Consider the following 14,992-nt stretch of genomic DNA (forward strand, 5'->3'; position numbering starts at 1 on the left):
CCATTCCCTCCACTGCATCTCACCCGCCATGTTCTTCTTGATGATTCCGTTCAATAAATATGCATGTAGTACCTACTATATACCAGGCACTGGGGTCGGTGCTGAGATGAGAAATGAGTAAGACAGGGGCGCCTGGGTGGCTTAGTCGGTTGTGCGTCCGACTTTCGCTTGGGTCATGATCTCGCGGTTCGTGGGTTTGAGCCCGGCGTCGGGCTCTGTGCTGACAGCCAGCTCAGAGCCTGGAGCCTGTTTCAGAGTCTGTCACTCCCTCTCTCTCTGACCCTCCCCTGCTCACGCTGTCTCTCTCTCTCTCCTAGAAATAAAAAAAAAGAAAAGAAAAGAAAAGAAATGAGTAAGACAGTCCCCTTTCTCAAGGAGGGAGGCTTACAAAGCACGGAGGCAGATAAACGAATGTTGACCGTGTGCATGGCCGGGTCCCATATCAACACAGAATGCCCTGAGAGCGCTGATGCCAGGCTCCTAGTCGCATCCGGGAGGAGCACGGTGGGGGTCAAAGGCAGCTTTCTGCATGAGCTAATGAGCAGAATCTTGAATGAATAATTAAGAATTAATGCAGCAAACCGAGGGGGAGGACACCCGCGGCAGACAGAGCATCATTAGCAAAACCTGAAAGGTGCGAAGTGCTGAGGGTATGTGAGCAGAGGTGCAGCAATTGAGCGTAAACTCGGAGGGAGTCTTCCGAATAAGGCTGGGAGAGGAGCACCGTCTCTCCTGCCAAAGAACTTGAATTGATTCTACGGTTGCTGGAGAGCTATTGGTGGGTTCCGCTCAAGGGGACGACACAGTCAGGTTGACACATCCGCCGGGTGTCTTAAGTCCGACCGGAGGTAAGGAACACCATATAGGAGAAGAGCAATCTAGAAGCTGATGATGCAGTTAAAAGTTCATGAAGGGCTGAAGTCGATTGTTGGCAGTCGATGCCCACGGTGGAGATGATGAGCATGGTCGAAAGAGCTGGATCAGGATGGCATTAGCAATGGACACGCAGCAGTGCTTTTAAGAGCCCTGAATGTAGGGGCGCCTGGGTGGCTGAGTCTGTTAAGCATTGGACTCTGGATTTCAGCTCAGGTCATGATCTCACGGTGTGTGAGTTCGAACCCTGCGCCGGGCTCTGCGCTGACAACATGGAGCCTGCTCGAGATTCTCTCTCCCCCCCCTCTCTCTCTGCCACTCCCTCCCCCAAAATAAATAAATAAACTTTAAAAAAAAAAAGAAAGCCCTAAGGGAAGGGAAGCTGGCTAGCACAAGGACTTTAAACTCAGGAGAACAGATAAGAAAAGATATGTGTTTGGGAATCATAATATAGGCATATACATTTGGAAAACATAAAAACACATTCTTGACTTTTAGACTATGTGCAATTTTTCAGCCATTTCCTTCCTTTCCTCTTCCCTGAGCTTCCACCGCCCCCTACTTCGTTATTCCAGAAATGCCCATCCCGTATCTGGGGAGCTTCCTAGCAATGGGTAGAACCATGTCGAACTCCAATAAGACTTGATCCCTGGTACTGAGTAAGGGAAATGGCTTTGGTTTTTCAGATTGTCCCATCCACAAATGTGATTTGAACCCCCGTGCTCACAGATGGTAACATCAACAAACTCACAAATAGTAGTATCTCAGAGTTGGATAGGATCTTCAAGGTTATTCACTCCCACTCTCACTGCAGTATTTTCTGTTTCTTTTTTTTAAAGTTTTACTTATTTTTTAGTAATCTCTACACCCAACCTGGGGCTCGAACTCATCACCCTGGGATCAAGACTCACAGTCTGCAGACTGAGCCAGCCAGGCACTTCTGCGTTATATTTCTTATTGACACTCCCCACCCTCCTTGTTTACCCTTCGTGGTAGATGAGCTTGGTTGCCTTACTGACATCCATTTCCCCACCAGCATCCATTTTTCTACTTTCTCCTTCTGGTTTCAATACCTGAGTTGTTGCCAGTATGGAAATATCCTTCCTTTCTGGATTTAACTCTTTAAAAAGTGCCGGAAAAGAGTTATCTTTTCCAACACCTATACCACCTTCAGCCAGGCAGCCCATAGGCTCAAGAGACAGTGACCCAATCTCTGATTCTAGAAGGTAGATCCCAACTGGGCTAAACCAACCACGATGATCCCATTCCCCCTGGGCCAGTGATTGGTTAAGAATGAACACGTGATTCATTTCTGGCCAATACAAACTGAAGGAAGCGCTAGGAGATTTTGGGGAAATGAACCTTGCATTTAAAAATAGTTATAATTCGGGGCGCCTGGGTGGCTTAGTCGGTTAAGCATCCAACTTTCGCTCAGGTCATGACCTCGCAGTTCGTGGGTTCGAGCCCCGCATCGGGCTCTGTGCTGACTGCCAGCTCAGAGCCTGGAGCCTGTTTCAGTCTGTGACTCCCTCTCTCTCTGACCCTCTCCTGCTCACGCTGTCTCTCTCTCTCCCCTAGAAATAAATAAAACATTTAAAAAATAGTGATAATTCCTCTACTTTTTTGAGGGTTGTTTCAGGGAACATTCTGACCCTGCAGGGAGGTGGAGGGTGCGGGTGGGGGGCAACTAGTCCTTAGTCGAAGCTGATACTTACTTTGATAATCATCGGTGCTGCTCACTGAGTATCTCTGCCTTACAGGCATATATTAGATTGCAATCTCTGGCCCAGAGATTTGTGAATGTGGGGGCTGGTGGACAAATCGTGGGCAGAAATGATGTATGTTATTTCCGAACCAGAGCATTTAATCAGCACTTCCAGACACTGTAGAATTCTCATTTTCTTCTGGCATGGTGATTGGCAGTGGTCTATGTGGGAGTGGCTGTGTCAGATTGGAAATGATGACAGCCCCCCCCCCCAGTTTTTTAAAATGGGGCCCTGCCATGGGTGTGAAGTAAAAATAGACCTTTGCTTCTGAAGTTTAGCCACTGGAATTGGATCTGTTATTGCAGCACAGCCTCGCCCGTCCTGACTGATACCACTGAGGATGACAGATGAAAAGACGGAAGGAACACTACTGAGCCACCCATGGAGCTGTGCCCAGGGCTCTCACAACTCTGGTCCAACTTATGGAAGCCTCTTTGAATCTAGAGTTTCTCTAACATGCAGCCCGATGCATCATAATGGATATATCCAGCATCTTCTGTCTCCATTCTGACTTTCTCTAGGGTTTCTACCTATGCAGCTTGGTACAAATCCTACTACTTCCACGGAATCTGGTTTTCTCCTCTATAAAGTGGGGAGCTACGTGGAGGGAGTGTGTCTAACAAACCACCTCCATCGTAAATTCCCACCATGAGTCTTTATCGCGGCCCCCGAGTGTAACCACAGCCTCATGGCCCTGCACCATCTGGTCCCTGCTGTTCTACGCTCCTGTCTTACAATTTGCTCCTTACTCCCTCCAGCCACAGAGATGTTCTTGTTCTTCCTCAAAGCCTTTGGACTCACTCCGTGCCTGGAACCCCTTCAAGCCCTCACTGTATGCAAGGGGTTTTCCTCCAACTTCCTGATGAAGATAGCACACCTATCACACCACTACCCGCTACTTTTTCTTCCTTCGTGGCTACCTGCTCCTCTCCATGATGCACCATGGCATTTATCACTAAGTGCTACCCATTCATTTAGATGTTTTCTTTTGTTCTTAATTTTTAAAGTTTATTTATTTTTGAGAGAGAGAGAGTGTGAGCAGGGGAGGGGCAGAGAGAGAGGGAGACACAGAATCCAAGCAGGCTCCAGGCTCTGAGCTGTCAGCACAGAGCTTGATGCGGGGCTCGAACCCATGAACCTGTGAGATCACCACCTGAGCTGAAGTCAGACACTTAACCGACTAAGCCACCCAGACTCCCTCATTTACGTATTTTCTAAAAGTTACAGGGCGTCTGCCTGGCTCAGATGGAAGAGCATGTGACTCTTGAGCTTGGGGTTGTGGGTTCAAGCCTCATGCTAGGTATAGAGATTACTTAAATAAAAAAACTTTTTTAAATAATAAAAGTTCTATTCTTGCCTTCCACTAGAATGCCTTGTTCTTTTTTTTTTTTCCTAAATGTTTTTATTTATTTCTAGGAGAGAGAGAGAGACAGCGTGAGCACGGGAGGGTCAGAGAGAGAGGGAGTCACAGACTGAAACAGGCTCCAGGCTCTGAGCTGGCAGTCAGCACAGAGCCTGACGCGGGGCTTGAACCCACGAACCGCGAGATCATGACCTAAGCTAAAGTCGGACGCTTAACCGACTAAGCCACCCAGGCGCCCCTAGAATGCCTTGTTCTTGCTTGAGCTTTGCAACTGTTTTGTTGACTGCTGTCTTCTCAGGGTCTGAAACTGTGCTTGGCACGCAGTAGACCGTGGTGGACACAGAAGGACACATATCCAGCTGTCGGCTCCTCCAGGAACACAGGCTTCCTTCCCCGAGTGGCCCACATCCAATGACTAATCAAGTCAGAAAGTACAAAGGCCTAGCTGTTTTAGCTCAACACAAGAACTCTGATGGGCCACATTTTCTCCAAAGATCCAGGCTCCCTGTGGCCAAGGTTTCCTTGGGCCTGTGTTGCGTCTGCACGATCCTGCTTCCCCCCCTGAAAACGAGCCTGTCGACATTTGTCTCTGCTTCCCCTTTAAGAGATCTGAGCGTACACCAGAGATACTCAGTAAATACATGTTGAATGAATGAATGAAAGAATGAATGAGTCTATGATCCCCAAAGTCCCTCCGTGGCATCTCTATGGTTGATTCTATAGCTTTTGCTTTGGGACATGTAGTGACTACTTAGAAACTATCTTCTCAGGCCGTTAATTTCAATGTTAGACAGTTTTCATGGCTGAAAATGAGAGGACATTGGATTTTGTTATTGTTGCCGAAGAAGCCAATCAATGTTTCGGTTCATGCCGAGCTTACGGTTGACTAGAATCTTTTTCACACCTGTACAAGTTAGATGACCATTGGCATCCATGTGAAATCCTTCATACATAGGTTAGTTAGTTTTATGAATTGGAGCCCATGGTGCCAGCTTTTTGAGCATTTGGGGACCTTGTCATCCAGTAGGCTATTTCTCCCAACATTCTTTCCCCCTGTTTTTGAGCCAGAGTCTCACATCTTCATTCAGAGATTTAGCCTCCATCACTCTCATTTCATGGGATCTGCCCAGGGTCCCACAGGACCCAGATTTAAGCCTCACGGTGCATCTTGACCCCTTTTTCAGGAGACCCAGAGAAAGCAAGTCAATGGCAGAAGCCCATAGAATAAACGGGAACTGGGGCGCCTGGGTGGCTTAGTCGGTTAAGCGTCCGACTTTCGCTTAGGTCATGATCTCACGGTTCGTGGGTTCGAGCCCCACGTCGGGCTCTGTGCTGACTGCCAGCTCAGAGCCTGGAGCCTATTTCAGAGTCTGTATCTCCCTCTCTCTCTGACCCTCCCCTGCTCATGCTGTCTCTCTCTCTCTCTCTTTCTCTCCCCTAGAAATAAAATATTAAAAAAAAAAAAGAAAAACCGGGAACTTATGTGAGCAGGACTGAGAAAGATGATCACTCTTTGCCCCTGGGAGGAGGCAAGCATGGCATAATGACAGCCATCTTGCCCTGTGAAGGGAGAGGCCAGAGCTCCTCCCGAGGAAGGAGCCAGCAAGATACTGGGCTGAGCCAAGAGACAGAAAGAAACAGTCTTATTGGCGCCATTTGAACCTGGAATCTGCCTTCCTGTGAAGCCTGCCTACCCCTGCACTTTTCCATTACCTGAGCCAATGGGTCCCCACTCTAATTAAGCTCTTTTTCTCTGGATTGTCCATCTGCATTCAGAAGCATTTTAACTGATAGAGCCGACCTCTCAGTTGATCAACATGACTCAAGTCCTCAGTTGGAAGACGTGGGTTTGCCCTCATGTGATTTGCACATGAGAATTTACATCCTCGGAACTCTTCTCAGCCTATATCTGATCAGCCAGACTTGTGAGGACAAGAATGACCTCACATTACCCTCTATGGCTAGCCTGGCCTAGAATCACCTCTTTTCCACATTCATTTAGTCATTCTGTATAATCTATTCTATCAGTCTTTCAATGAATATGTAATGGGCCCTGATAGGTGCCAGTCAAAATATGAAAAAATAAACTATGCTTTCTGACCCATCATCCAGAATCCTACCTGGGGCCTCATAGAGCTGCCTTCTGTCTACCACATACCCAATGCTGTCTACTGACTGTTTGTGGCCCTCCAAACTTCGTACGTTGAAGCTCTATCCCCCAATATGATGGTATTTGGAGATGGGAGGTCATGAGGTTTAGATAAAACAATGAGGGTGACCGCCCACCCCCAACTGACTTAATATAATACACTTATGAGAAGAAGAAGAGACCACAGCCCTCTGTCATGTGAGAACATAACAAGAGGGCAGCCATCTGTAACCCAAGAGTGAGTTCTCACCAGACATCTACCTTGCTGGCGCCATCTTGTATTTTCAGTTTCTAAAACTAAGAGAAATAGACTATTCTCCGAGGCATCTAGACGTTGATCTTTTGTCAAGGCAGCTGGAACTAATTAAGTCACCAGAGGTTGCGAGGAAAAGGTACCTCTCTGAGAGGACTTCAGAAATGTTTCCCCCGCTCACTGAATGTCGGCAGCTCTCTAGAATGCAGATTCTTACAGTTAGGCCATGCGCTACACTTCCAGGAGGAAGCCTCAGCAGATTCAAAGCACCTCGGAAGATATTCTGGAAACATAATTGAAGAGTCTAATGTGTGGGCCGCATATGAGCTCAATGTCCTAATAGCTGCTTGGGAAATGTTCCCCCACTTAAGGGGCTGCTATCCGATTACGATCGTCTAGAACCATCAAATGTGGTTTTGTCCGTGTTTGCTCCGAACGTGTTAGCAATGACAGGTGAAAATTCACGCACTTTTTATACTTCCAACTCCAAAAGGACACATTTAGCTACAAGGCATTGCATTCAGTCGCTCCTTGTGGCTAGAACAGACTAGAACAATGTCTTGTGCTATAACGCTCTCCTCCCAAGCCCATGGCAGACATCACTAATCAATTATGGAACCCTTTCCCTCTGAGACCAGTCATCCCCTCAAAAATCTCTTCAACACACAAAGCTCCAAAGACCCAGCAGGGATTAACTACAGTTGGAATTAGGACAGTGAATAAATCCTATTTGCCTAGCAGCTCAGTGAGAGCTGAGAATTTTCTAGTATAGGTTCTACCACTTTATGTAGACATGGTTTTAGAATTTTGTTCCAATTACACAGCTCCATTGGCCCCACCTGAAATATTTATAAAAGGAGGGACACCAACGTCATTGGTTATTATGTGCTTTTTGCTGAAAGATGCCACTGATTTACAGCTAGAGGAAATGCATGCTGGGGCTAGCTCTTCCCAAGAAAAGTGATAATGAAGAATGTAGCCAATGAATGCCAAGGATAATCACCACGCGGCCAGTCCTAGATATTCATGTGCAAATTCCATACATCACTGTTACATTATCTGTTGGGTTGGAATTTTTTGACATTTTATTCAAAACCACCATGAAGTAACCTACAAAAATACATTCCCCGGTAAAGCTGAGCACATTAAACATAGATGTGCTATTTTCTTGGCATAGGATTCGTATCAACGAGTATTCTCTATCAGTATAAACTTTTTTCACCTTTCACTGTCCTACCTTTTTAGATATTGTCTTCTGTGGCTATTGTCACTTGGGTCATCTTGAATTCTGTTTATTGCCTTTCGTGACATTAAACATGCCATAGACAATGGCGTCTTCAGAACAGGTACACGTGATTTTAAGAAAATATACTAAAAAAATGGTTGGTGTGGCTTTTCTTTTTCCTTTAAAGGAAAAAAAATTGAATCAACTAATTGGATCTAACTCACTGATCTAATCTAATTGACTGAGCACAAATTGGTCATTAATAGAGCCAAATGAATAAACAGCAATTCTGCATTCCGCATCAGGATGTAGATGCTATCTGGATGGACCATCTGTTGGCTGAGTGCCAAGCTAAGGGTGAATCACCGTCATTAAAATAACTGAGGTAACTGGGCTGAAAAAAAGCCAATTTTGTTATTGTTACCTTCCATCAGTTTTCGAAATTGCTAAGTTGATCCCGGAATTACTTTTCAGTGGACAGACGTCCATTCTGACATCCTGAGCCTTGAACAACACACTCAGCAGACAGAACCAGTGCTAAGGTGAGGCCTGCTGGAGGCAGATATCAATAAAAGGAGGGCAGGCTGGCCCAAAGAGGCTTGGCCAAGGAAGAGAGGGCTGGATAGGGTTGGCTAGAGAGCCCGGGAACCACTTACTCAACCTTTGCTCCCATTTCTTTTGCAAATCTGAGCTCAGCACCTGGTGCACCTGTTCATTATACCTTCCTGTTCATCTCCCATCCCCCAAGCTCAGCTCTATCTTCTAGAATCCCGAACTCAGAGGGAGGAGATGAACCTGCCGCAAATCCTTCTCCAGGAAGAGTCCCCAGAGACTGAAGAGCAATGTGATGGTGGTGTTACTGTAGCGACTGGACAGTTGTGAATCAGATTGAGGACCTGAGACCAGGAAAATCCTGAGCCATACAACACTGGAGGTGTCTCCGGCCATTTGCAATGGGTACAAACTCAGTAAATTCATATGGGGAGAACGAAGCAGAAGGTCCATTTAGAACCAGGTAGGCAGCCCGGAGAGATTGCAGTGGAGAAGGGGGTCAAAGCAGGGGAGTGAATTAAACCCAGCAGACCTGGAAGACATGCTCCAAGCAGGAGAGGAAGGAAAGATTCAGCGTCCATCCAGCCGTTGGGAATAAGGACATCCACAGGAACTCACAGGCAAGGCAAGACGTTGTCACAGCCAGGGTCCAGTCACAGTGATGGGGAACCTGGCCAGGAAGTGGCTTACAAGCTTTCAGCATGAGCAAGTATTTATTCTAGAGCATGGGCTCTCCAGAGCTTAGAGGGGGATATAGCTAGAGACACAACTGATGTGTGGGATAAGTCCCACCCACGCGAGTCACTGCCCACTTGACTTCCATTAGCCCATCTTGTTGATGACACCCAAAGCCCTCCATGTCACATACCCCCCAAGTTCCTCTTTTAGTCACCACCGTCCCCAACAGATTTCATAAATATGCACTCTATCCTGGTGCACTATCATCATGATTGAAATGTCTACTTGACCATTATTTTTATTCCCTTTCATCTTGCCCTTCACCCTATTCCTGCCATTCCCCCATTTTTATGTTCCATCAGCGTGTTCCCATTTTTGCATATATATATATCCCCCCAGGGTGCCTTCTTAACCCATTTCATTTCAAGATATGCCATTCACTCTGCGAGATAATATACTCCAGGACAAGAGAGAAAACTTGGCAAAAGAACTTAATTCTCATCTTCAAATTGCTCATCGTCCTAGTTCAGAATTTCCTTATTTTTGCTCTATCGCCTTTATAGAGTCGACATAGTAGAGGACAGTGGTTTGCAACCTGGAGATGATGGGGAACCCCTTGAAATTACAGCAAAAGTTTGTGTGTATCTGCTTAAGAGATGCTTCATCAGACAATGAAATGAATTCAGACCCCAAAAGAAAAAATCAAAGCATCGCAGTAGGATACAGAGGGTAAACCTTGAGTTCAGGAGACCTGAATTCCAGTCCTGAGGCTACTTTTTACTAGTTCAGCAAGTAGGGTGTGACCTCTGAGGGCCCGGTTCCTTTGTGGTAAAAAGAGAGAAGGTGATTGTGGCCTTTCAAACAGCACAGGTGTGGGGATCAAAGGAGATGGTGAATGCTCAAGTATTCTAGAAACTCAGAAGTTCAAGAAAAACGCCTCTTTCTCCTCTTCTGCCAAATCTCTCAGTTACACAAAGCCATAAGGGCTGGATCAAAAGTCAAACCAAACCAGTCCTGGCGGCAACGGATGTGATATTTCTGAGACCACACATGTCCTCCACGATATTTCAGTCTTTCTGAATCCCTTCCTGACTTCATACACACGCGTCCATCATGGCCACCATCCAGTTGTTTATTAAATCAATTGTCTGGGTATTTGAACAAACACACACACGTATTCTGGTTTCACTGTTCCTGTCCGAACATTACGCTCCCTATTGGTATATATACAAGGGCACAGCCCTTGTGTGGATCGCTGTCCTTGGAGATCATCTCTTCTAAGAGATTTCTGACACAGCGCTGTGTGGCATTGACTCTGTTACCCGCTCCTGTGGACGGTCAGCTGGAGTAAAGGACAGAACGGTGCCGTGTGTTAGAGAGGGGCTTCAATGCAGGTAGAGCCTTGGATGATTCTAGAATCTGAGACCAGAGTGAGCCCGGCTAGAAAATTAAATAAGGAGCCAGATCAGGAGGGGCCAGAGTGAGGACCCAGAGGGACAAAGTTACACTTTATTATCAAGGGGGTAACACTTTTTAATTGGTTAACACAACAAATAAAGAGGTGGCAGTGTTAGCTCGCTTCTGATTTGCTCACGCACCACGCAGGGTGGAGAGAACAAAATGCTTTCCTAGCTTGATTTAGAAGTTGTGATTCTGATTAGCGAACAAAGGGTCGCACAGGAGACAAAATGTGAACCGGAAGGAGGCTTCTCGCTGATAAGAACGGAGTTTATTAGAGTCTCCTTAAAGGCATACATAATGAACTGAAAATAACTCCGCTAATTCCACAGTGAGAGGAGAAAAACCCTTCGTCTTATGAAAAAGAAAAACCACCTTCCCATCGCAGGTGGCGTGGGAGACACGGGTTTACGAGGACTGTTTGATTTCGAATAATTCGCATGTCAGTTTCATGGATTCTTCCCAAAATTTGCTCCTTTGCCTCCCTGGCTCAGTAGTTCCTATTCTGTCAACAAGCCGAGGACAGAAAAATACTGGATGGCTGAAAATGTTGCTTTCACTTCCAAAAGAGTCTACTTGAAATTACAGGCAGTTAGAACAGCCTTGAATTTTAAAAACACAGCTTGCGACCACTATAATTTTTTTTTCTACAACGTAAGCAGGGCTGACAAGGTGGTTGTGAGGCTTCCAGTTCTAATGGTAAATGTAAGGATTTTTCTTTTTTTCAGTCTGGACCCAGGTCCATATTAGAACTGATATTTATGGTTCCAAGCAAATGCTACTGATATGTCATTATTAACTAAAGCCCATACTTGATACCGATCTCTTTCGGTATCAAGGACACTTTTCCCCAGTGTCCTTTTTCTGTGCGAGGACCCCATCCAGGACCCTGTGTTCCATTTGCTCATTGTGTCCCCTGAAGCTCCTTTGGACTGCGACACTTGCTTAGACAGACTTCCCTTGTTTTTGATGACCTGACAGGCTGGGGGGCACTGGTTAGGACTTTTGTGGCATGCCCTTCAACTTCAGTCTGTCTGATGACTCTTCTCATGGTTAGACTGGAGTTATGGGTGTGGGGGAAGAAAGGAGACCACCAAGGTCATCTTATCAAGGACACGTGCAATTAATGTTTGAACAATAATGATGTTAACTTGGATCGCCCCTACTGGGGACATGCTGTCAGATTCCTCCACTATAAAGTTTTTCTTCTTTCCCTCCTTTATCCATACTGTGTACTCTCTAGAAGGAAGTCACCATGCACAGGTCACAGGTAAGGAGTGGGGAGTGCCTCTCCACTTCCAAGAAGGGGTCACAGACACATAAATTCTATGGAATTCTTCCGTATAGGAGATTTGTCTCTTCCCCTCCACGTATTTACATATTCAGTCATTTCTTTACATCGCTGTGGACTCATGGGTATTCATACTTTAAGTTACAGTCCCGTACTCCAGTATTACTTTTGTGCTCAAATGCTCCCAACTTGGTCCACCGGGAGCTCTTTTTTTATTTTTTATGTATTAAAAAAAATTTTTTTATGTTTTTATTTTGAGATACAGATACAGAGAGCGAGCAGGGGAGGGGTAGAGAGAGTGGGAGACACAGAATCGGAAGCAGGCTCCAGGCTCTGAGCCAGCTGTCAGCACAGAGCCCGACGCGGGGCTCGAACCCACGCACCGTGAGATCATGACCTGAGCCAAAGTCGGACGTTTAACCGACTGAGCCCCCCGGGGGCCTCTGGGAGCTCTTTTTCTAGTTTGCTGAAAGTTCTTTGTTGTTGTGTTCTCTCGTTTTCAAACATCTCCTTATTTTCCAGCAGGAGAAGATCTTCCGGACTATTTACACTTCCTGCCCCCACTCTAGACTCAGGGGGTCCCGGTTTCTTTTATGGAAGAACGGCATTATTTCACTTTATTAAAAAAAATCCATTTGCACCACTTCTTTCCAATCCCTCCATTATCACCATCAACTTCCCATCCAGTACTTTCCCCTGATTCTTCACAATTTTTTTTTTTTTGTGCCTTCAAAGATCTGCCTCACAGATGCCTCTTAGATTGAAGATTTTCATCACATTTAGAGCCCTTTCTCTACTACCTCTCACTTTTCATTCATATTCCTGCTGAACGTCACATCGTCCCCTCCCTGAAACCTGTAGACTGTCAGCTGTAAATTGGGAAGAAGGGTTAGCTGTCTCTTGGGTGGCATATTATTTTTAATTAATGCTGCTGCCGTTTCTCACTCTCCCGGCCAAATTAATGCAGCAAGAATTGTGTTGGCATCTGCGGCAGCAAATGGAGAGGAAGAGCAGTTTCAGAGGAAGGGGTGACAGCTCCCCACCCCCAATCTGGGCACACTTCGGAGCAAGACGCAATTCACACGCGGAGTGCCAGAACGCGGCACGTCTACGAGCTGGAACTCGAGGGCTCCAGGAACAGATTTCCTCCATGACTGGCAGCAATTCCTGCTCTCCATCACGCTGAGAGACTTCGAAGAAGATTCTTTCTTGATGACTTCCATGCAGTCCAACATAGGACGGACTTATAGGGAGCACACGGTGGAGGGTGGGGGTAACTGAGCACCCTCAGCACCTTGCTGTTTATTTCCAGAAAGCACAGAGATCGTCCACCCCTCACCTCGGTCCTTCCTTCCTTGGCCCCTGGGCTTCAGATCACCATCCCTTAAGAAAACCCATGGTTTCCTGTAAGATTGGCTACAAACCAATGCGCACTGATGTCCACCATCCATGCAAGTGGTGCAAAGGGGAACGTAATAAAGTTCATGGTCCGATGCAAAGACAACATTAGACTATGAGTCGATCATATCAGACTGTGCATTTTCTTTAGCATACAGGCCAACATTTACATATTACGTTATTCTTCTACGCTCTGTGGCTTTTTACCAATTTTGTATTTTTCAAAAAAATGACCTTTTGTTTTTAGACAAACTTACTATTGATTATCTTTTGATTTCTCAAACAACATAGGAATGCATTCTCTCTTTTAAAAGTTAAAACAGGGGCGCCTGGGTGGCTCAGTCGGTTGAGCGTCCGACTTCGGTTCAGGTCATGATCTTGCAGTTTGCGAGTTCAAGCCCTGCATCGGGCTCAGTGCTGACAGCTCAGAGCCTGGAGCCTGTTTCAGATTCTGTGTCTCCCTCTCTCTCTGACCCTTCCTTGCTCACGCTGTCTCTCTGTCTCAGAAATAAATAAAAAACATTAAAAAATAGAATTAAAATAAAAATTAAAACATTACGGGGGCACCCGGGTGGCTCAGTTGGTTAAGCATTCGACTCCTGATTTCAGCTCTGGTCATGATCTCAAGGTACGTGGGATCGAGCCCCTAGTTGGGCTCTGTGCTGACGGTGTGGAGTCTGCTTGGGATTCTCTCTCTCTGTCTCTCTCTCTCTCTCTCTCAAAATAAATAAATAAACGTAAAAAAAAATGAAAACGTTACAGATGAAGTTAAAACTCTGTTTAACACGTTTAACACGCATACCACCTCTACCCACCTCTACCTCCTCCTTCCCAAATCCCGAGGCAACTTGCTATTTGGGGTTTACTGTCCATCTTCCCACAGAAAAGGTCTGTTTTTAAAAAGATGTTCAAATTCAGGACTGTCTGATTCAAAACGGCACGGCTGACAATCACCGCCTCATCTCCCCCTTCTGCTTCCGTTCTCTCCCACCTGTCACTTAGCTTGCGTTGGGCATAAAACTACAGGCCATGCTTGGAATGTGGATTAGCCAAGATGGCTTCTGTCAAAATGGAATAACCGGAATTGAAGACAGAGGCCAGGGCTGAGGGAAGCCCACAGATGTCCTCATCGATTAAATCAGGCCGGACCAGGTCAAGGGGACCAGCCGGGAAAATGCGCAAGGAACAAACATCACCAAGAGAAGTAGTAGAGGAGGGAAGGCGACGTTGGGGAAGCGATCCAAGCTGGGGTGGAGACCAGAGAAGGAAGCCCATGGTTCTCGGGCCCAACTGGGACTGGAAAAAAAGCAGAGGCATGTTGGCAAAGCCGTTGTCTTTTGAGCAGGTCATGGTCACAGGCAAGAGACCGTATGTTCCCAAAGGAGACGTTTGGTTTGACCGAAGATTTCCAGCCATGGATATCCTTTTATGCTTTTTATTAAACAATACCCAGATCGAGAAACAGAGCATTGCCAGGAGCATAAAAGTGCCCCTCCCCCCCACCCCCACAAAGGGCTTGAGNGTCTGCGTGTGTGTGTGTGTGTGTGTGTGTGTGTGTGTATTGGTAGAAGGGAGCTCTCCTTTTCCTGTATAATAGGGACAAGTTTTTTTAAATGTTTATTTATTTATTTTGGAGAGAGATAGAAAGCACAAGCAAGGGAGGGGCAGAGAGAGAGAGAGAGAGAGATAAAATCCCAAGCAGGCTCTGCACTGTCACCGCAGAGCCCTACACGGGGCTCCAACCCACAAAACTGTGAGATACATGACTGTCGCTTAACAAAAGAGCCACCCAGGCGCCCCAGGGACAAGATTTTTTAAACACGAATATACTGGTCTCTCTTGTAAACCGTCTATGACCCGCTCCAGAGTTGACTCTGGGCATTCATCCCTACGGGGAAGGGAGGGGGGAAGGGAAGGGACTGACTCTCCAGGACAGAGCGGTATGCAAAGTAACCCCCTGGGGTCAAGAGCAGAAACCACTGGTGT

The sequence above is a fragment of the Crocuta crocuta genome, unplaced genomic scaffold, assembly GCF_008692635.1.
Source record: "Crocuta crocuta isolate KB4526 unplaced genomic scaffold, BGI_CrCroc_1.0 scaffold139, whole genome shotgun sequence".
Classification (NCBI taxonomy): Eukaryota; Metazoa; Chordata; class Mammalia; order Carnivora; family Hyaenidae; genus Crocuta; species Crocuta crocuta.